Consider the following 21,451-nt stretch of genomic DNA (forward strand, 5'->3'; position numbering starts at 1 on the left):
AGAGTGAAGATGGAATCATTATCTGTCCTACTCTATGTTCAGTACATTTTACATTTATACTCATAAAAGGGTTAAAGGCAATGGAATGTCATCTCTTTTTCTTTTACATCTGTTTCTTGTACTGTTTAGAGAAATTCTAGGAATACTATTGAAGCAAGTATGCATTATTGGCTTAAATGTTTTTTAGGAGACACTTTCTTTGCCATCTTCCAGACTGGCGCATTTCCTCTGCCTCCTGCTAGGAAACTGGATCCTATCTGTCAAGCTCATAGGGGTCAAGTTCTAATGCAACCTAATGATATTAGGAGGAAAAATTCTTACAAATTAAAGAGTACACAAACTAATTTTCCAGTAAGGATTATGCTTCTCAACCTAAGGAATGAGGTGGACTAGTTTTTTTGTTTGTTTGGTTTTGGTTTTGTTTTTAACTTTTTGGCCACACTGCGAGGCATGTGGAATCTTACGTCCCTGACCAGGGATCGAACCCACGTCTCCTGCACTGGAAGCACAGAACCGCTGGACCACCAGGGAAGTCCGAAGTGGACTCGTTTTTTAAAGAAATTTTTAGCAACACTTATAGCTTTGATTTTACTTTATATTTGCAAAGCACTTTTTCAAACTCTTCTACATAGAATGTGAGAGCTGAAAAAGTCCTCAAAAGCTGAGAGTAAGTACAAGGCCAAGGTCCCACAGCTGGCAGGCACCTCTGCATCCAGCCTTCCTTCTTTTATGAACTATTTATTATGCCAGGTATTTGCAACCTCCTGACTTGCTAGGTGAGAATAATCAACCAACTGGAGGAATGAGGGGACTGAGACACTAGGGAAGTCAAGTCATTTGCCTAAAACAAGGGATGGCAAGGCTATGAAGTCGGCCCAAATCTGCCTCTCCCGTCTTCCATCCTCCCATCCCCCACCTGCTTTTTAAAGTAAAGTTCTGCTGGGACTCGGTCAAGCTCATTCATTTACATACTTACCTAAGGCCGCTTCTGCACTGCAATGGCAGAGTTGAATAGAAACAGAAAACTTTTACCATCTGGCCTTCACAGAACAAGTGTGCTAGTTGCCAGCCAGTTAAGAGGTAAACTTGGTATTCAAACCCACATCTTCCAACTCTTCTCACACAGGGAATAAAATGGCATCCATTCATATGTGCTACCCTAATTTTACCAGGATCAAGAAAGATCTCCTGGACATCGTGGGCTCAGCTCTGCAAAGGCACATCCAATATTCATCTTTTAATCTTTATCCACAGTTCGGACCCCGTGGCCAGCCTCACGTTGGGCTCAGTTCCCCAACGCTGTGTGCAAGGCTACTAACTGCCGATCTCCTTGATGACAGGGCAGAAAGAGCCATCCTGGTGCATGAACCCCAAGCTGCTTCCCTAATGTACAGGTACCTTGTATTGAAAAGGAATTTTTTTCTGTGTAGCCAGTGATGAAGTGAGACCTGTGGGCCATTTGGGCTCCTTGAAGAAGTCCAAAGTCTTTTTCCTTTATTGTCTTCTTCTCTCCTCCGTCTTTTTCTGGGGCTGATTAGGCTATGTGCTTAAAGACGTGAAACACTCAGGGCGGGTAAAGGCCACAGTGACCAAGTACACAAGGGCTGGAGCCTCTTTTCCTTTACTGGTTAGGTCTGAAGAGCCAGCCCACCTTAGAGATGAGAAGTCACTTCCCTGCTCTCTCTCCCTTCCCCTCCCCCTTCCCTCCTTCCTTTTCTCCTGGGAGCTAGCCAGGTATACTCAAGATGTAGTTTAGACTGGCTTAATTTTGACAACAGAAAAGCCCCTCTAGCACTCCCCTTTCTCTGGCACTATCTCCTCCGGCCCCAGCTCCTCAGATCATGGTGGGGACGTACCGCACGGGCCTTTCCTTGAAGGTGGTAAAGGTGTGATTCAGGACTGGCCTTATGGACAATCAGCCTCTCCTCTGGACTTCCCAGACTTCTGCTTTGGGATCTGGCACCATACATACATCCCAATACAGTATTACTTAGTCCCACTAGCCTGTGATTTGCCAGGCATAAGTATCACTTGGGTTTCTCAAGAGATGGAAAGCTCGGTCAAAGCCAGATTCTTAGATTCTTGGGTCTTCTGGTCATGATATCAGAGAGACAATATAGTGTACAGTAGTGGAGCCAGAACTTCCAGATTCAAAGTCCAGAACCAGCCACTTAGCAGCCACTTGGCAAATCACTCAAACTCTGTGCCTCTGTTTCCTCATCTGGAAAATGGAGACAATAAGAGTCCCTACCTCATAGGAGTGTTGTGAAAACTAAATGGGTAATAGGTGTAAAGTACTCAGAACTATGACTGGCCCCATAATAAGAACTATAATAAATGTTTCATAATTGGGAGGAAAATTGAAATTTTATTTTAGAGGAAAACTGTTACCAACACATTACACATAGTCAGCTGTCCAATTTCAGAGAAAGGCTTAATAGTGATTTAATACACATGCACGTGTTTCACTGAGGCCCTACTTCTTTTTAAAGTAATTCCTAAAGCACCCTCCAGAACCAAACAATCCAGTATTTGAAATGGGTATCTCCCAAGGGAAGCTTCTAAAACATCACTTTGCTAAACCTGAGGACTTTTCCATACAAAACTATGATTTCCCCTTCTTTTCTTTCCACCCAGTTAAAGTCTAACTTTCTAGTCCCAAATCTCTTCTTTCATGAAGTCCTTTTAATAACCCCGTCTGTCAGCTACTAAACCCTATTCTGTCTTGCCTGTTGGTGTAATACTAATGCTTGCCCTCTGTGTTACTCCACCATGCATGGAATGATAACCTTGCTTAGTAAAATTCACTAGCTATGACCTCCATGTCTGCTGATGGCTCTTGTTCAAACACAGCCCTGTTGCCTAACTTTGAGTCGTGGGTGTTCAACTGCCTTACAGATACCTCCAGATACATGTCCCAAAGGAAGCGCAAACCTGACCAAATTAAACGCACAATTTTTAACCCAAATCTGTTCCATTTTTTATAACCCTCATAAAATTAATGAATTTTTAGGGAAAATATTAAGATTCTAAGCTTCCTGAAGGCAAAGACTCAGTTTTACGTTTTTGTTTCCCCAGTGTCTAGCACAGTGACCGACACAAGTAGGTGAGCAAGATAGGTTTAATGGTACTGAAGGGGAAAAAATGGCAAGATATTTAACCACACAGAACAATCAGCTTTTGTTGATTTTCCTTTAAACATTATTAGCTATCTCCAAAGTTAAACTGCAACTGAAAATAAAACATCTTGACATATACAGATAGAGAATTCCATTATACGTGCGCTCTAAGCCAAGCTTCCTATAAGACTTTACGGGCTCCCCAAATTTCGAAAGGGCACACAGGCGTCATTGTTATTGAGGATAATGATGATAGGAGTTATAATGATAGTGACCACTGATTAAGCACTAACCACCTGCCAAGCACTGTGCTAGATGCTTCCCTATACTCTTTGCTTTACCCAGCAGGTCACTGCATCATGGCACCTACTTTCTCAGAGGCTTCCCCTCATCACCACGTCTAAAGTAGCACCACTTGAATGTAAATTGGTGCAGCCACTGTGGAGAACAGTATGAAAGTTCCTTAAAAAACTAAAAATAGAACTACCATATGATCCAGCAATCCCACTCCTGGGCATATATCTGGAGAAAACTCTAATTGGAAAAGATACATGCACCCCAATGTTCATTGCAGCACTATTTACAATAGCCAAGACATGGAAGCAACCTAAGTGTTCATCAACAGATGAATGGATACAGAAGATGTGGCATATACACACACACACACACACACACACACACACACACACACACACACACATACACACACACACACACACACACAGGAATACTACTCGGCCATAAAAAAGAATGAAATAATGTCATTTGCAGCAACATGGATGGACCTAGAGATTATCATACTAAGTGAAGTAAGTCAGACACAGAAAGGCAAATATTATATGATATCCCTTATGTGTAGAGTCTAAAAATAATACAAATGAACTTATTTACAAAACAGAAACAGACTCACAGACATAGAAAACAAACTTATGGTTACCAAAGAGGAAGGAGGGGAGAGATAAATTAGGAGTTTGGGATTAGCAGATACACATCACTGTATATATAAAATAAACAACAATTTACCATATAGCACAGGGAACTATATTCAATATCTTGTAAGAACCTACAATGAAAAAGAATCTGAAAAAAATATGTATGTATAACTGAATTACTTTGCTGTACATCTGAAACTAACACAATATTGTAAATCAACTATACTTCAATAAAAAAATTAATGGCTTACTAATTTTTTTTCAAACCAGAAATCAACCTTCAGTTCCTCCCATCTCCTCTTTCCTCATATCTAATGAATGACCAGTCTCTTTGAAGAGTGCTTAAGCATATCCCACCACTCCAACTCTGCAGGCACCATGCCAGTTCACACCCACATAATCTTATCCAAGACTATTCCAACAGACTCCAGTCTTGACCACTCCCCCAACCCTTCAATCCATCATCCAAGGCACTGCTTCCCTAACTTCAACTGGACCACTCCTCCATAGTCTCACATGGCTTCAGTGGTATCCCTCACTCCTCCAGGTACACCCACAGCCCATTGCATGGTACACAATGTCAATGACAAGTCTGCCTGTTAAGTGAACAGTCTTGGCTCCCTCTCTTGCCTCCACTCAGCCATCTTCCATTTTGTACTCCAGCTCGATAGAACCAGTACAGTTTCCAAAACAGCCCCGGTGCTCTCCTGTCTTTACACCTGTTCTTCTCTCGTTCTGTAATGCCTTTTGTCACCTTGTCCATAGGAGAACTATTCTTAATCTATAAAGTCTCGGCTCAAATGTTATGTATTTGCTTCCTTTCCTGACTATACTATGTGTTGAGTACCTAGTAAGATCTAGCCAGATAACATGCTAGTCACTGGTTATATAGCCATGCCCAGGAAAGCAATTCCCAAAGATGAGCTGACGTTTCCTCCATGCCAACCCTGGCCCCGACGCACCTTTCCATTACAGCGGGAACGGCATTACACTGGAGTTACAGGTGTGTCTGTCTTTCCACTCTACCATAAGCACAATATTCGGTAAAATGTATGTTGAAAGAATGAAAAAGTACACTATGTCCCTTTGACTAATTTGTCCTCTGGTTTCATTGGATTTCTCCAAGGACATAATCGAATACAAGGCACAGTGGTCAACAGTAGAGGCTTCGGTGTTAGACAATCTCAGTTCCAAATTCGGTTCCACTACTCATTAGCTATGTGACCTTGGGCAGGCTACTTATCTTCTATAAAGTAGAGGCAATTCTGGTACCCTACTTCATAGGGCTGTCGTGAGGACAGCCTCACGACAGGTAAATAACTCAAAACAGTACCTGGCACGAAATCAACTCTTCAATAAATGTTAACTATTATGATTTTACATTGAATACTACACACCTACATATATAAGACACAACAAATTGTGGAAATAAACAGAAATTAATCTCTTAGTTCAAGTAGTCACTTACTCCACAATTTTTTACCTCCCATATGATTTCCAATTGGCTTGAACCTAAAGAGTTAAACATACAGACACACAAGCATTTTTCCCACTAAGGCTTGTCATCTGAGGATGAGGGTCGGGGAAGGCAATGCTGCCGGTTATGGATGTTAAATCAACAATTTTTTCTTACAACAAACCCCTGGCACCCTGTTCTCACCATGTCACGGCCTGTGACGACTTAGTGTTTCCCAAGCATGACCAAGCGATTAGCGGGGCTGTGTCTGTGCATCTCAACAGTAATGGGAGCTCTCTTTCCATTTGGCGTGTATTGAAGCCTGAGCGCTTCACTGCCTCGTGCATTTTCAGCTTGATGAATTCATTATTCTCCATATTTTTCTCCTCCCTCCTTCAGAGAAAACCTGTCCCTAAAAATGCCAGGATTTTGCCCCGGTTTTAAGAAAACGGGTGTTTTTTTTAAACATGCAACCTTGACAGCAAGTCTGCAACAGCTTAGCTACACCCAGTACCACTTGAAGAAGAAGAAGAAGACAGTGAAATGTTAAATTCTTTAACACAAACCCCACAGTATCGCCTTTCGCTGGAGAGAAAACACGAAGGTGTCAGTTGGGTATTTTCTAAGAAAAGAGTGTTTTTTCAGCTCTGAAAAAGGACAAGGCTAAAGTTATTTGTCCTAGGTGGGCAACGATATGCTGGTCTCAACAGAAGACCTGAGAACTTATCTCCCACTGTTCGCTTTTTTTTATCCCCCATAAACAAAGTCCTCCCCCACTCCCCCCGCCATACCTGGAGTGTATCCTTCCCCACTCCGGCCATACACAGAGTTTCGGCTCATCCCGATGCTGTACTCATGGGCAGGGAGGCAACTGAAGGGTGACAAGGGCAGTTTCTGCAGAGCTGTGGTTTTATAAAGTGCTTTCAGGAGAAAAGGGAAAGAAAGGAAATTATCCTAATGGAATAAAATCGTAGATAGCAGAAGAACACCTTACTTAAAACCGATCTGTGGCTTGCAAACTTATTCTTTTCAGCCATATGACGGGCTTTCAGTAGCAAGAGAATGTAGGAGAGAACTCTATTCCACCATAAGCAACAGACAAAGAGGCTCTGCTGATATTTCTGAATCAAGACCTGGAGTTTAATGAGCAATAAGGACTCTGTTTTTATAATGGGTGACATCACATGCACCGGCCTTTCCAGTGACCTGCAGATGCCTAGGTCACAATCATCATCAATTCTACCTTCACACACACAAGATAACATGAGCCATCAGAGAATTGCATTTAAGGGCATTAGGAAAATAGTTACAAGCAGTGGCCCAGGAGTCAGGCCACCTGAGTCTGAAACCTGACCAGTGCAGGGACCTTACATAGGTTGTTTAATTCTCTAAACCTCAGCTTCCTTATCTGTAAAATGGGAATGCTACTACACACCTGGTATGTAACCTGGTGATAAAATAAAGTAACACATGAAATACACTTAGCACTTATTTAGCTATTATTAAAATTAGTATCAAACCCAGTGGTATTGTGTTTTTTTGTTGTTGTTGTTGGTAATTTCCTGCTATATCTTCAAATATCTCCTTTCTCAGGTATCATAGATCTTTCTGGATGGAAAATTTTGTTGTTGTTAACTAAAATTTTTATTTTACCCAAATATGAATAAAATAATGCCTCTCTAGTGGATAGACATCCATTTTTTAAAGAATCTAAAAGAATTACCAACTCCAAAAAAGTTGGTAATATATGACAGCAGTGCTTTTTGCAACAAATACCAGATTGTGACAAAAATACTTCCTTCTATAAAATAATGTCAAAGAGATCCTGCCTGCTAGTTGGGTTTCTTACACAGAGCCAAGCCTTATCCCCCAGAAGGTGAAAATATCCCAAATGGTTATCTCCTCCACTAGGCAAAAAAACAAAAAACAAAAACAAAAAACATATCCTGCCACGCTTCTCAGAGGCACAACCTTGCTGTGGTCACAGAGTCTGAAGATGACGCTTCAGGTCTAAATATAGCGACATGGTTGGGGGGAGGGGGCTGGGAGATAATAGGAGGGAGGGTGGGCGGAGCCCATGGACTATAAATAACCGAAGAGCATGACTACATTTAGAGCTTCCCGTGTGTAGGGCTCCGGCAAATCTCCTGCTTTGTTTCCTGAAACAAAAGAAACTACGGCTATGTCCAGGTTTCTCTGAACCTCTGGCAGGAATATCCTCTTCTGTATATTCTTTCTTTTGAAGAACTGGGAGCTCAAAATAAATCCTTACCATCCCTTTAAGACCTTCTCATCCCCAAGCTGCATCCACACTACGTAGGGAATGACCCGCACACACTCTCCAGGCACTAGCTTCATGCAAAATAACTCCCTAAACATAAAAGGTTTATCTGGCCAAGTCTTAACAAGCCGAGTACACCTTTCAGCTGCAAGTATTTGTTCCTCTAACATCTTCAAGATGCATGCTCCTTACACTGTTTTGGCAGAAATAAACATCTGTTTGGGGGAGGACACCTGATCATTTTATCCATTCCTATAATGGGAACGTGCTGACTAGAGGAAGCGTTTACAAAGATTCTTTGTGCAGAGAGGATGGCCCAGGTGTCTCTAAAATTGTCTGTTCAGCAAAAGCACAACCAACCAACATTGCCGCAAACCTCTGAGCTGTCTCCCTTCAAAATGTTTCTAAGTTCTACGCTACCAAAGAAAGTCCCTTAGTGAGCCCACTAGAGAAGTCTGAATAATCCTGGGCTAGTCACACATAATATTTGGTGAGTAATCTGCATTCCTGTCAGATGGAGAGGGGTCTATATGCATGTGGATTTGTAGAGTCCCAAGAGAAGTTTGGGTCCATAAACCAGTGAATGAATTCCATTAATATATATATGTGGCTTTTTCATCTGTGACATAAATGACGTTTTTTACTTGCCTATTTCTGAATGTTCTTTATTAAATAATAAACTCAAGAAAAATTTCATACAAATCACCAGTGTCTGTAACGATTATTCCTTATTATTACAACGGCTTCCTCACGGGCAAAAGTGAGAGTTGAATTTCAGAATCATGGTGGAGTTTGCCAGGGTGGAAGCCTTTTATGACAGCTCCAGATCCCAAGGCTACTTTCACAAAACCAAATCTCTAAAAGATCACTTGGAGAGATCTGGGGACAATTCTGAACTTTAAAATGTATTTATTAGTACCAGAGGCTGATGGGGTAGGGCAAGAAGTCCTTTTGGGCAGCTTTCTAAATCACCTTCTGGTTTTTCCCACCCACCACAGGAAAGGACCCCTGGTAAAGAGATTCTTGACCTAACAGATGTGCCTCCCTCAAAGAACCTCCACACCCTGGAAGAGCCTGGTAAGACTCAGAGGAATATGCTGGAAACTTCACCCTCAGACTCAGGCTGGAGAAGGAGAAGGTGGTTTAAATTTCTCCAAACATTTCAAAGGCAAAGTTGCTCCCTTGATGACTGATTTCCAAGCTGTCTGGTCCAGCTTCCCCTTCCTGCTTGGAAGTACCTTTCCAGTGCTAAAGGTTTGGAACTTCTGAGTGAGTGTGTGCTTTAATAAAATATGTGATTCCGTTACAATCCTATTTCCTCTTTAAGGGGAAAATCTAATTTCAGGGGAGAAAAGCATGTGAAGGAATCTCAAAGGTTTCTTCTAAGCTTTCCATCTAGACCCAGCAGGCGAGTCCAGGTCAAGAGTTTGATGAGGATACTCATTTCCTATCTACCATATTTTTGCTATATGAGCTTAAGACCAGGACAGTTAGCCAAAGCACTGCCTGGGTATAGCAGAGGCTACCTTGCCCATACCCCTTCCCTTACCAATTCCGTACAGGCTGGCTTAACTGCCATCGCCTGTAGTTTTTTTTCTTTTTTTGCTAAGAGGCATTCTCTGGCTGCCATGATGGTTTTTGCCTGCTTGCCTGCATGGCAGTGGTGATGTACCAGGGGATCAACATCCTATGGCAGCCCTGACCAATGAGTGACAGGAGAATTGGTGTACAAATATTCCACTTCCATCACCTATCAGAGGGATCACTCTGAGGCCTCCCAGTTTCCCGGCAGGACCGAGTTCTAGTTATAACTTCCTTGATAATGAAAATCTTTATTGGCTGCCCTCCCTTCTCTGTCTTACTTCCTCATTTTTCTACTGAGATTGCTTCCCCAATAAATTACTTGCTCTTGAATCTTTGTCTTGGGGTCTGTTTCAGTTGGAATTCAAACTAAGGCTCTGAGATAGTTAAGCCTCTAGAAAGAAAACACATTTGGAAGAAAGTAAAGACACACCCAGAGTTGCATAATTACTACTGCATTACCTATTATAATCAACTCCAGGGCTATATGTGTCTATCAGTATCTCTGTTTGAATAAGAAACTCAGGGGGGGAAAATGACTTACCAATAGGATTTAGGTATTCCATGAAAACTGTAAAGACTTTTTGGACTATCTGTGAAACACTATTTTTTACTCTCACCCCGACTTCTGCCCACGATCCCTCATACTTGCCCTTTGCTCTCCTCACTGTAATTTTCAAGGCTCAGGCTATGCCTGTGCCCGTGGACACAGGAACTAGGCAACAAGCCCACTGTCTCCCACCTCCTGCCTGCTTTACGGGGCCCAGCTTCCCCGTCTGGCTAGCACTTGGTTCTGGCCTCATTCTTAGTTGCCACCCTTTTGTTTGAGAACCTCACGCCTCAGATCCAGTGGGTTCTGATTCGATAGCTTGACTATTCAGTTCATACCTGGCTCCTCTTCTTGGGTAACTCTTTGGGTTTGGTAACCTCGTGTTTGTACCTTTCCCTGGCTCAGATTCTGGTCTCTACACTTGGCTACTCTTGGAATCTTCCCAGCTGACCTGTGCCTTTCAGAGAGCAGGATCAGACGCTTCTGGACAGCCCTCCTGTTTATCCCTAGTAATTTACCACATGCTCAAGGGAAATGTCTATTATGCATACTTATTCAGACAAAAATGAATGAGAAGATAAACGTGCATACAGAACAAGAAAACGCCTTCTATGCGTTTTTGCAGTGCTTCAAGTTTTCTCTTCTGCTAGCGTGAGAGCTAAGAGTAAACGGTAGCCCCTCAGTCATAGCCCTTGAACTGGAAGGGCAACAATCACACTTCTGCCATGAGACGTGAAAGGCAGAAGTTGCAAATGGGGTCCTTCTTGCCCACCTGCGTGTCTATTGTTTGTATTTAATTACTTGTCTGAAAATGGAGGAGTGGGTAATTTCTGTCAATGAGATGAAACTAAACATCAGATATGAGTATCTTTTTATTCACAAAGAGAGATTTATAGATTTATGTAATATATCACCCTTTCTCCAGTTAAAATCTTTACGCAATAGGTAAAACTGTGGTTTCAAAGATACCACCAATCAAAAAACTCAACTCAAATCTTTGATAACGTGTATAGACGAGTGTGTGTTTAAATCCAGCAACAGATTTCCTTCATGCAGTGTCCCATTCCCAGTCATTATTCATTTATACCCAATAACTCAGCGATGGCTCACACTTTCCTTCATATTCAGAAGTAAAAGGTGTTCCTGCAGTTTTCTGCTTCCAGGCAGGATGTCTTGATTTTCATGGGTTTCTACCTGTGCTTCAGTAGTAGATGTTTACAAGACATTCTCCACTGGAAAGAGTTGGTGAGAAGAAAGTTCTTCTGTATCAGTTATGACTGAGATGTTTGAACAGTTTCCTGAAATTTACTTTCCGAGAAAGGTGGTTTGGCTTTAACCTAGATGAATGGTGTGTGCAGGGGTGAAGTTCAGGGGGAGAGGACCTATCCTGAGCCCTTTATAATGACTCTTAGTTGAAAGAGTAATTAGAGTAGCTGGATGATTAACAAGCTACGTAAATAATCTACAGTAACACTAAGAAAATCTCTTATATCCAACAATTCTCTTAAAATTATCTGAACTCACAAAGGAATGTCACTGGAGATTTTTCCAACATGGGTCTACTTACTCTTAGGTCAGACCATCCAGATTTTGTCCATAGTGTCAGTGAAGCATATAACCTGAAGGATAGCGTGAAAGGCAAAGACAATGTTTCTAGAACAGCAGGTGTGTTGAATCAGTGTGTACCCCACACCCCAGAACATGGATGTTTTGCAATCTGCATCCATGAGTCTTATTGTTAAAGCTGAATAATTAACACCCCTTATCCAAATTGCAAAAAACAAAAAAAATTTAATAAAAGTATACATATTTTAAAACAATCAATGCAAATACAACTTACTAGCCTCGTCCCTATAGTTCCTTTAACATTTGGTCATAGTACCGCTTTCGTACGATAAAGTTTAGAAAGATAGTTAATTTCATGCATCACTACATCATGTGGTCCTACACAGAGCATCGAGTTCTCTGCCATCTAAACAAATGTTAGAAACCTTGCTCTGATTTCACAGAGTTTTGACTGCTCTCCTGAACCTTAAGGGTTTTATTGTTGTTACTGTTGCTGTCATCAGCCATCATTGCTACAACTCATGAATTCAGCAAATAGTCATAGGGAGTCTACTCTGCACCAAGTACTGGGTATACAAATGTGAACAAGAAGTGCCTGCCCTCACAAGGCTTACACATCTAATGCGAGAGACAGCCAAAGAATATGCAAATGCATACCTAATAGGGAACTACAGAAGAGGATTGGGTAGGATAGGATAGGGTAAGGTAGGTGAATAGAACAAAATGTTCCCCTGAAGAGCAAAAAGCAGAGACAGGAGGTAGAGTGTGAAGAGCAGTGGTTAAAAGCTGTAACCGAGCAGGACCCTATGGGGCCTTCCCAGGACAGACCCCCCCCGCCATGTCCTCCGCCTGCCTCTTGTCTGTAGAAGAACTTTAGCCTCCCAGGCTTTCCCCAAGTTCCAAAGAATAAATTTAAGCAGAAAAATGAGAAAATGCAGAAGCAGAGGAAAACAGTCAAGCAAGACAAAATAATAATAGTTTATCCATTAAACAAAGTCCTTTAGTTCCTCCTGAAGAGCTATAGATAATATTCTGAGCCATATCCTTTGAGCGGTTTTGCAGATACTGAAACCACCACCAGGTGGAAGAAGTTAACTGTATGTTGCCCACAAGCATGGAGACCCCAGACCAGTTGGAACCAGAAGGTTGATGATGTTGACTCCTACTTACCTCACCACCAACCCATCAGAAGAATGTCCATGAGCTGATCACACACCCTGAAAGCCCCTCCCTCACCCTGTCTTTAAAAACCTTTCCCTGAAAGCCATCGGGGAGTTCGGGCCTTTTAAGCACTAGCTACCTGACTCCTTGCTTGGCACCCTGTAAGAAATACTGCACTTTCCTTCACTACAACCTGGTGTCAGTAGATTGGCTTTACTGCGTGCAGGAGGGTGGACTCAAGTTTGGTTCAGTAACAGAGTCAGTATAGGCCTCTCTGAGTAGGTGCCATGTCTGGTCCCAAAGTAAACTTATAGACTCACAACAAAAATAGACTCTGGAAAGCAATCTCCAGGTGTGTTTTATGTGTGCCACTTAATGTACCACATATGTGTCTCTCGGGTGTAAATCACTTTTCCCAAATCCCACTTCATTCCATCACTGAAATATACCTAGGCTGAGATTTTCATCCCTAACTTTCCCCAGACAGGGTGTGATATGCTGCTTATAAAGGCCAAAGGATAATAGAGTGTTGCCAAGTGGACTGTAGATTCCCATGCAGTCTGGACTTTTCAGACCAAATGAATCAGCTGGCCCTGCATGACCTCAATTAAGATGGGAATGGGGGCTTCGCTTTGGCCACACATCCTAAACCACATACTGTGCTTAAGTTTCCAAGCTGTCAGTCTTTGTGACTCCCCTTTAGCAATACTTAACGACGACTTGTGACATGAGATTCTGAAAGCTTTTTGAAAGACTTACTCGCTAATGGAAAAGCCTCTTACATATTTTATAGAACTAAACAAACATCAAAGTTAACACTCAAATGCAACTTGTTTTTTCTAAACTCTACAGAGCCTTGTCAGCATATCAACTCTCCTGCAGGTTCGAGTCAAACAAAGAGTGCATGAGTCCTGAATTTTTAGGGTAAATATTAAGATTCTAAGCTTCCTGAAGGCAAAGACTCAGTTTTACGTTTTTGTTTCCCCAGTGCCTAGCACAGTGTCCAACACAAGTAGCTGAGCAAGAAAGGTTTAACGGTACTGAAGGGGAAAAGTGGCAAGATATTTAACCACACAGAACAATCAGCTTTTGTTGATTTTCCTTTAAACATTATTAGCTATCTCCAAAGTTAAATTGTAACTGAAAATAAAACATCTTGATATATACAGATAGAGAATTCCATTATACGTGCGCTCTAAACCAAGCTTCCTATAAGACTTTACAGGCTCCCCAAATTTCGAAAGGGCACGCAGGCACCATTGTTATTGAGGATAATGATGATAGGAATTATAACGATAGTGACCACTGATTAAGCGCTAACCACCTGCCAAGCACTGTGCTAGATGCTCCCCTATACTCTTTGCTTTACCCAGCAGGTCACTGCATCACGGCACCTCCTTCCTCACAGGCTTCCCCTCATCACCACGTCTAAAGTGGCACCACTTGAATGTAAATTGGTGCAGCCACTATGGAGAACAGTATGGAAGTTCCTTAGAAAACCAAAAATAAAACTACCATATGATCCAGCAATCCCACTCCTGGGCATATATCTGGAGAAAACTCTATTTGGAAAAGATACATGCACCCCAATGTTCACAGCAGCACTATTCACAATATCCAAGACATGGAAGCAACCTAAATTGCCATCGACAGATGAATGGATAAAGAAGATGTGGTACATATATACAATGGAATATTACTCAGCCATAAAAAAGAAATGAAATAATGCCATCTGCAGCAACATGGATGGACCTAGAGATTATCATACTAAGTGAAGTAAGTTGAGAGAGAAAGACAAATGCCATATGCTATCTCTTATATGTGGAATCTAAAATATGGCACAAATGAACTTATTTACAAAACAGAAACAGACTCACAGACATAGAAAAAAAACTTACGGTTATCAAAGGGGAAAAGGGGGAGAGGGATAAATTAGGAGTTTGGGATTTGCAGATACAAACTACTATATATAAAATAGATAACAAAGTCCTACTGTACAGCACAGGGAACTATATTCAATATCTTTTAATAAACTGTAATGGAAAAGAATATGAAAAAGAATATACATGTATATCTGTATAACTGAATCACTTTGCTGTATACCAGAAACTAACACAACATTGTAAATCAATTATACTTCAAAGAAATAAATTTTAAAAAAAAATAAAGTAGCAGCACTCTTTGGTCCCTCTCACTCCTTACCTTGCTTTATCACCCACTTGCTGATATTGTAAATATTTATTTGTTCAATTGTTTCTTAACTCTAGCTCTACCTACCCACTAGAATGTGAGTTCCAGGAGAGCAGTGACTTCATACTATTCACTCTTGGTTCTTTAGCAGTTTAGTAGAGACTCAATGAACAGTTGATTTATGAATGAATGTATGAATGATTTCATTCACCCTTTAAGACAACTCTGCAAATTAGTTATGTTTAGACCCAAGAGACTGCAACTATATTTCCCTAAGTCCCACACTCTTCTTGGTGCCCCATACTGACACGTTGGGTAAACAAACATGGCGAGGGAAAGCCGTCCCTCCCTCCCCCTCCCCCTGCTTCTCCTACCTTTCCTTGATAGGACCAAAGTCTCCCAGTTCTCTCCTCCCTGGCACATTCTCAGAGGAAGGCAATGAGCAAAGTCGACACAGAGTAACCATTTCCCATGTTATTTTTATATAACATATTTGCAACCCAAGAAGGAAAGGTTGTATCACTTGGAGTCTGGGAGCAGAGATCGTCAGATTTATGAGTACGCTCTGAGTCACCCGAAGCATCACTGCAGCGCGGACCTGGCCTAAGGCATGAACCGGAATCGGGGAAGTTGATTTCTGTGAACTCACCGGGAGATGATGACGGCACATCCAAGGTTAAGGTGACGGATTTTCCGGTACCGAAGTCTTGCCCATTTATATCCACGACCCTGCACCTCTGAGGTACTCTGTTGAATGACTCACTCCTGGCTACATTTGTGCCTCAAAAAATATTGGGTAGAGACTGTGCTCACTCTGGCTCCAGTTCCACAATGATCTCACCCAGGCTCCTGGTCCATAATGATGAGGTTCTGCCTGAATTATAACCTACTGCAGATTTTCAGTTACTTCTTTCAGAAAAATGGACTTTTATCGTCCTTATCTTTTAAATTTCATCTCCAGGTAAATATAGCTTTTTCTCCAATATATTTTTATTTCAGGAGGATGATGGATGCAAACAGGAGCCAATGTTTTAATTGCTCTAATAAAATGAATCATCTCTTTCATGCGCATTTTACTTCTTGCAAAGATTTTTTTTTTCTTAAATCTGTAAGTGCATTTCTGAGAGTTCTGAAATGGAAGCATATCTCTGAGCTTGCTGACTACATTTCCCATAGTAGGCTATTTAAATGTATCTTTAAAGTGGATTACACATCTCAGGGGACTGGTAATGGGCTATGGAGTCACCTACTTCGGAGTCACCAGTTCAAATTTAGTCCAGACTTTCGGCAGTGAACAAAAATCATTGTAAACTGACAACAGTTTGGCTTTCTTTTGTGGAAATGGGTCAGTGGCTCCCCTCCGGTTCCCAGTTCCTAGTTCTCCACAGCACAGGGACCACCATCATCTCAAGGCTTTAAGTGAGATCCTCCCAGTGATGGGGGAACCGGAAGAGAAGCATCTGTACAGAGACACACACACAGACACACTCACATGCACACTGTGGATGCACATATATAAACACACGTGTGCACAGATACACACATCAACACACACACATACACACATACTGGTACAACTATTTTGACCGAACTCATCCATAAGGAACAGTAAGAAACGTATTGCAACCACTGATCTGCCAACACTCAATTCCATCCAAACTGTTCAACAACTTAAGAATGCGCCTGCACCGCCTGGGGTCCCGCTCTTGCTGTGCAGGGTTTCTGCAAACGGATGAGAGCACCTTCAGAAGCCAGCCTGCCTGTTCACTGTGATGCAACATAACATGACGTTAGTCTCCAGGGATGTCAATCTGGAAGCTTTTAGGAACACAAGCCTGCACTTAAAGATCAAAGACAACTGAGTTGACTCTTCAGAAGTACTACCTTTCCTCAGAACCCAAGAGCCTGAATGCCATTCTTCACCCCCTGCTCCTCCTTCATCTCTTGCCTCCAATATATCATCATGGCTTGTCCATCTCTGCTCTTCATCCACCATGAATCCATCGCTTATTTCCACCATCATCATCACCCTCTTAGGGAAGGTGACCACCATCACTCCCCTTGAATACTGCAACCTTCCCCTGTGTCCTTGTCTGAGATTTTTACTCCACGCCTTCTCTGTGAACATTCCAGATCACCACTGCCCTGTTAAAACCCTTCAGTGGCTCCCCATTGCTTCATATCGAGGTCCATACTCCTAGCACAGCCAATAAGACCTTGATGATTTCACCGCAATGGCCTCCTTCTCTGTGTTCACATCACAGAAACCATAGACCCTAGCCATGTGGTTCCTGTGATGCTTCCATCAACCAGGTCTGCATTGCTGCCTTCCACCATGCTTCCTCTTTACTATTAAATCATCCTTCTTTACTCAGCATAACTGTCATTTCTTCCCAGGGGTGTAACCTCAGCCTTCCAAGTTCTGGGTTGGGTGCCTTCATATAGCCCTATCATGTCACTCACCACACTACAGCAGAATATTATCCCCTTTAGGAGAAGCTGAGTCTTGTTCACTGTTGAATCCCTAGTCACTAATATGGTACCTGGAGTTTATTTTGGTGAATAAATAAATGAGTTCAGAATTTTAAGAATGGCTTATAGCATTTTCTCTCTTTCATGACTACATTCCTCCTATTTTTTTTGTTCTATTATAAACCAACCTTATATACTGAGCACATTCTATTCTTTTTTTTTTTTTTTAATCTTGGTATGGACCTCTCTGCATATAAAGCAGAGAACAACAGAAATGGAGAGGGGAACTCCACTCCAAGCCAGGATTCAAAAGGTAGGTTACTAAAGAAAATCAAATGCTAGCCTTTTCGGGAGGGCTTTTATTTACTTTTTTTTTCTACGGACAGTTTATCCTGTGCTTGAAGAGTTTTAGGCAAAATCTTCCCTGAAGATGATGGAATCAATTGGATCACTGTTTGTTAAACAAATCTAAGCCAGGTTTTGAAATGAAGGTGAAGAACCTAGAATTATTGCTTACATGACTATTGTCTCTGCTTCTTTGGACCCGACAGAGAAGGAAAAAAAGGAAATGAGAAGGAACAGGTAGATAAGGAGACGACAGGATATATTTCTAAAAGGAGAGTATAAGAAATATATAGATGCAGAGGATTGGAAGTAGAAATGATAACTACTAAAGGAGCTCAAGGAAAGAAAGTGGGAAGCATAGAGACAGCAAGGAGAAGAGTAAAAGCAGATGAGCGGGAGACGTTAATACCCAAGGGGAAAAGAAGAGTGAAAATCAAAAGAGATGAACAGATAAATCAGAGGAGAAGAAGTGAAAAAGAATAGGCAAGAAGAAAAGAGGAGACAATGTAATATGGTAATTTGCTTAGAGTAGGGGCCTTATTTTGACAGTTGAATAAATCAATGGATGAATGAGAAATAAGAAAAAGTCAAGGACTATCAAAAAAGTTTAAAATATTTGGACTTTGATTTCCAATCTATCATGTTATGTATTCACTACACCCCCAAAGTACTGGGCCCATCCACAGCCCAGTCAACTGAGAGCGAAACTCGATTTTATATTAATGTTAAGAATAGAATGTGATTAGAATGCCGATCATTCATTCATTCAACCAACAATCACTAAGCACTCTCAGTGGCCAGACCCTGTATTAGGTGTGAAAGACCTGACTGTCAAGACACATCACCTCTGCCCCCAGGGAGATTGCAAAAGAAAGCACTAAATCTATTTTCAAATTGGAAAGAATCTTCTACTTTATACTGCACAGCCTACATAATCTGTGGAAAAAAATGTATATCAGAATCAAAAGTAATAGTGTGGCTTGGCCAAAAGCCACAGGAAACGGGGGCATCTTTCTCAACAGAATTAGATGACATTATGACATGTGCCCATTTAGAATGGAACTGCAAATCATAAAAATGCCAAAAACACGGAGAAGAAAAACATTAAAGGAGCTAACAGAAGACTATTAAAGACAGACGTTATTAAAGAGAGAAAGGCATAATAAATACAGGGTACTTTAAATTCTCTTTGTCATAGGGCTAGACTGCAGTTTGACTGCCAATCCCATTAAAGCCATTCTAAATTGAGTCCCTTGGTATAATGAGCCCCTCTTGATAACAGCAAAACACATGGCCTCTCAAGAGCTCCTGGAAGGGGCCCTGCAGAGCCGGCCACCAGGAGGATATTCACGGAGGAAGGCAGTGGCCACTTCACGTGGCAGCCCTGCAGACAGAAACACAGACCCACGTCCCACTCTTCATCCCCAGATCCTCAGCACAGGAGTAAACAGCATTCCTTTGCTGTTCACCAGGAGACAGAAACCAGACCTTTTAGATGCATATTTCAGTAACAAGGTCCTGCTGAATCCCCAGCTTTTGACATTTGCTGGCTATAAATGTCTTAGACTTGAAGAGTTGTGATATTACATTAGAGGTTTCCTGGAAAAAATACTCTTGACTATTTTATATTTGGACTACAAGTGGTAGCTTCCTATTTAATTTGAATAAAAGGGAGAATAATGTATACAATTTCCCCACTGAGGTCGTCTTTCCTCATATACTTTGGATGATTCGAAACAGAAAGGAGTTTCGAATAAGGACAGAGGGATTCCAGATACATTTTATAATCAACACCACCCTCCTCCACCATACAAAATGCTAGCAAATTTGAGGGACATACAGTATAAGTTAGTGGGACATCCAAGAAACCCAAATTATTACATTACCATTTTCCTGGACCCCATTAACCTTGAGAGAACTGTAAAGGTCATGAGATTGCATGGCTAAATAGCATTCAGCAATTTCTCTAAAATGTAAAACCAATAGCTCTTCCATCCATGCTCTTTTTTTTTTTTTTTTTTAATCACTAAAGGTATTTGCATGAAAACAGGATCTTTGTTTCCTAAGGATTGATCCCCTTGCTACTTCCTCCTGCTGCATCTCCACCTTGGTGGCATCAGAGTTCCTGCTAAAGAGCTAATTGTAATATCACAAAGGATTGTGATTTCAAGTGGAAGCAACTCACCTCTTATGAAACAAAGACCCTGTTTTCAAGCAACTGTTTCTTACAATCAAATGCAAGAAAAGCTAAATATCTAAAATGTAAAATAGGTGATTTATCTGAAGAATAGATACTAATATTGTCTATGACTCTCTACTTCTTAAAGCTGCAGGAAAAATTTAGACAAAGAAAAAAAAAAGAAAGAAACTAAAAATGAACTTTCAAATGTTAACAACATGCTTTTTCTACACCTTTGCCAGTGTCGTCTGCCTACCAACGTGGGACAACTATATTCTTATTATTTTACTATACTAACCTCATTTCACTGAGCAATATGGGTCTAAAATTAGGTTTGAAAATGGCATATTTTATCTAGACACTACTTCATTTTTGCAACTATAAAGCCACTTACAATAATTTCTATTTTCCATTATCCCTACGTAGTTTAGCATTTTGCGCACATTTTACTATTTATATTATCACAATTAAGCATCGGTTTTCAGTGATTTTAGTCTCAGCAGTGTGCACAAATGAGTATACTCCTAATCACTCTGTAAGACATAAGTAGAAATATTCCTTCCTACAGCATGAAATGAATGCCTAGATCTCATAAACCCCAAGTTACTGCACAAGTAAGGAAAATATAAATGGATTTAGAATGCATCCTGATAAATGTATATACTTTATGGAAAATACATGAGAAAAATGTCAAATGACCACTAAGAGAACCTAGGTGATATCCAGCCTTTGAAGCCTATTTCAGGAAAGATAACCAAACGTGGCCATTCACGTGTACATGCTTTGTATGACCCCTGAACCATGGGCTGGAGCCGGGGTGCCGCTTCCTCTCCTATGGGCTGCTCAAATAATCACACACAGCATGGCCTATTACCTGTGATTATTTGTGACTCTCTCCTGTGGGTGGGCCCAATGTGTCAGAAAAGAGAAAGCTGTGGATAGGATTCTTGTGTGAACTATTCAGGTTTGCCCTCTCTGGACCTCACAGCCCCAGTTACCTGCATAAGAATGCCCAGATCTTGGATAAAGAAAAGATGACGGGAGGATCAGAGCTGGAACGGGGTTCACACCTCATGATTATTAAAAAAATTAAAAGAAAGCTGGATCAAATGCACTTGCCATATCAACAGCATAGTTGAGGTATGTAAAGATATTATACCGTGTACCGTCTTTAAAGATGTTTAAGTCAGAAGAGCCACTATTGAACACTTAAACGTGAAGAACTCTGCTTGGTGCTTTACATTAACTCACATTTAAAAATAACCTTCCAAGGTATTCTTATCTCATCTCATCTCTTGCAAGGTGTACACAGCATCTGAAGATGGTGTGACTAAGCCTGGAAGGGTTAATTTGCCCAACTTCACACAGCAAAGTGTGGGCACACTGGGATTCAAGATCAGCCCAGGCCCGATTTCTTTCCTATTCTAAGAGGTAAAGTTCTTATCAACTTAAACTAATGAAAAATATCTGGTAGTTTACCAAAACTCTAAGCCTGGCTCAAAAATCTTTAGCTTCATTTATTCATTCAGCAAACATTGGTTGAGTAGCTCTTCTGTGGTGATTCATACTTTGTAAAAAGAGAGGAAATTTGGTTTAAAAAAAGAAGAGTGGTTGGGAAT

General features: G+C 41.2%; 1 protein-coding gene and 2 long non-coding RNA genes across 6 annotated transcripts in view; 2 read left to right on the forward strand and 1 right to left on the reverse strand.

Annotated features, from left to right (window-relative positions):
- Positions 1-21,451, forward strand: part of LOC309644699 — an 887,681-nt gene that overhangs the window by 645,584 nt on the left and 220,646 nt on the right. The gene's annotated exons all lie outside the window — the stretch shown is intronic.
- Positions 1-21,451, reverse strand: part of ESRRG (estrogen related receptor gamma) — a 619,726-nt gene that overhangs the window by 471,264 nt on the left and 127,011 nt on the right. The window contains exon 2 of one of the 4 annotated variants that reach the window (XM_082427059.1): positions 6,299-6,427. The exons of the other annotated variants lie outside the window; for them this stretch is intronic. The gene's annotated coding sequence lies outside the window, so the exon portion shown is untranslated. The remainder of the gene's footprint in view (positions 1-6,298; positions 6,428-21,451) is intronic. 4 annotated transcript variants of the gene reach the window in all.
- Positions 8,809-21,451, forward strand: part of LOC309644754 — a 33,935-nt gene continuing 21,292 nt past the window's right edge. Inside the window, exon 1 of the long non-coding RNA XR_014254594.1 lies at positions 8,809-14,422. This is a non-coding gene — a long non-coding RNA (uncharacterized lncRNA). The remainder of the gene's footprint in view (positions 14,423-21,451) is intronic.

The sequence above is a fragment of the Balaenoptera physalus genome (assembly GCF_965194825.1).
Source record: "Balaenoptera physalus genome assembly, chromosome: 1".
NCBI classification, from domain to species: Eukaryota; Metazoa; Chordata; class Mammalia; order Artiodactyla; family Balaenopteridae; genus Balaenoptera; species Balaenoptera physalus.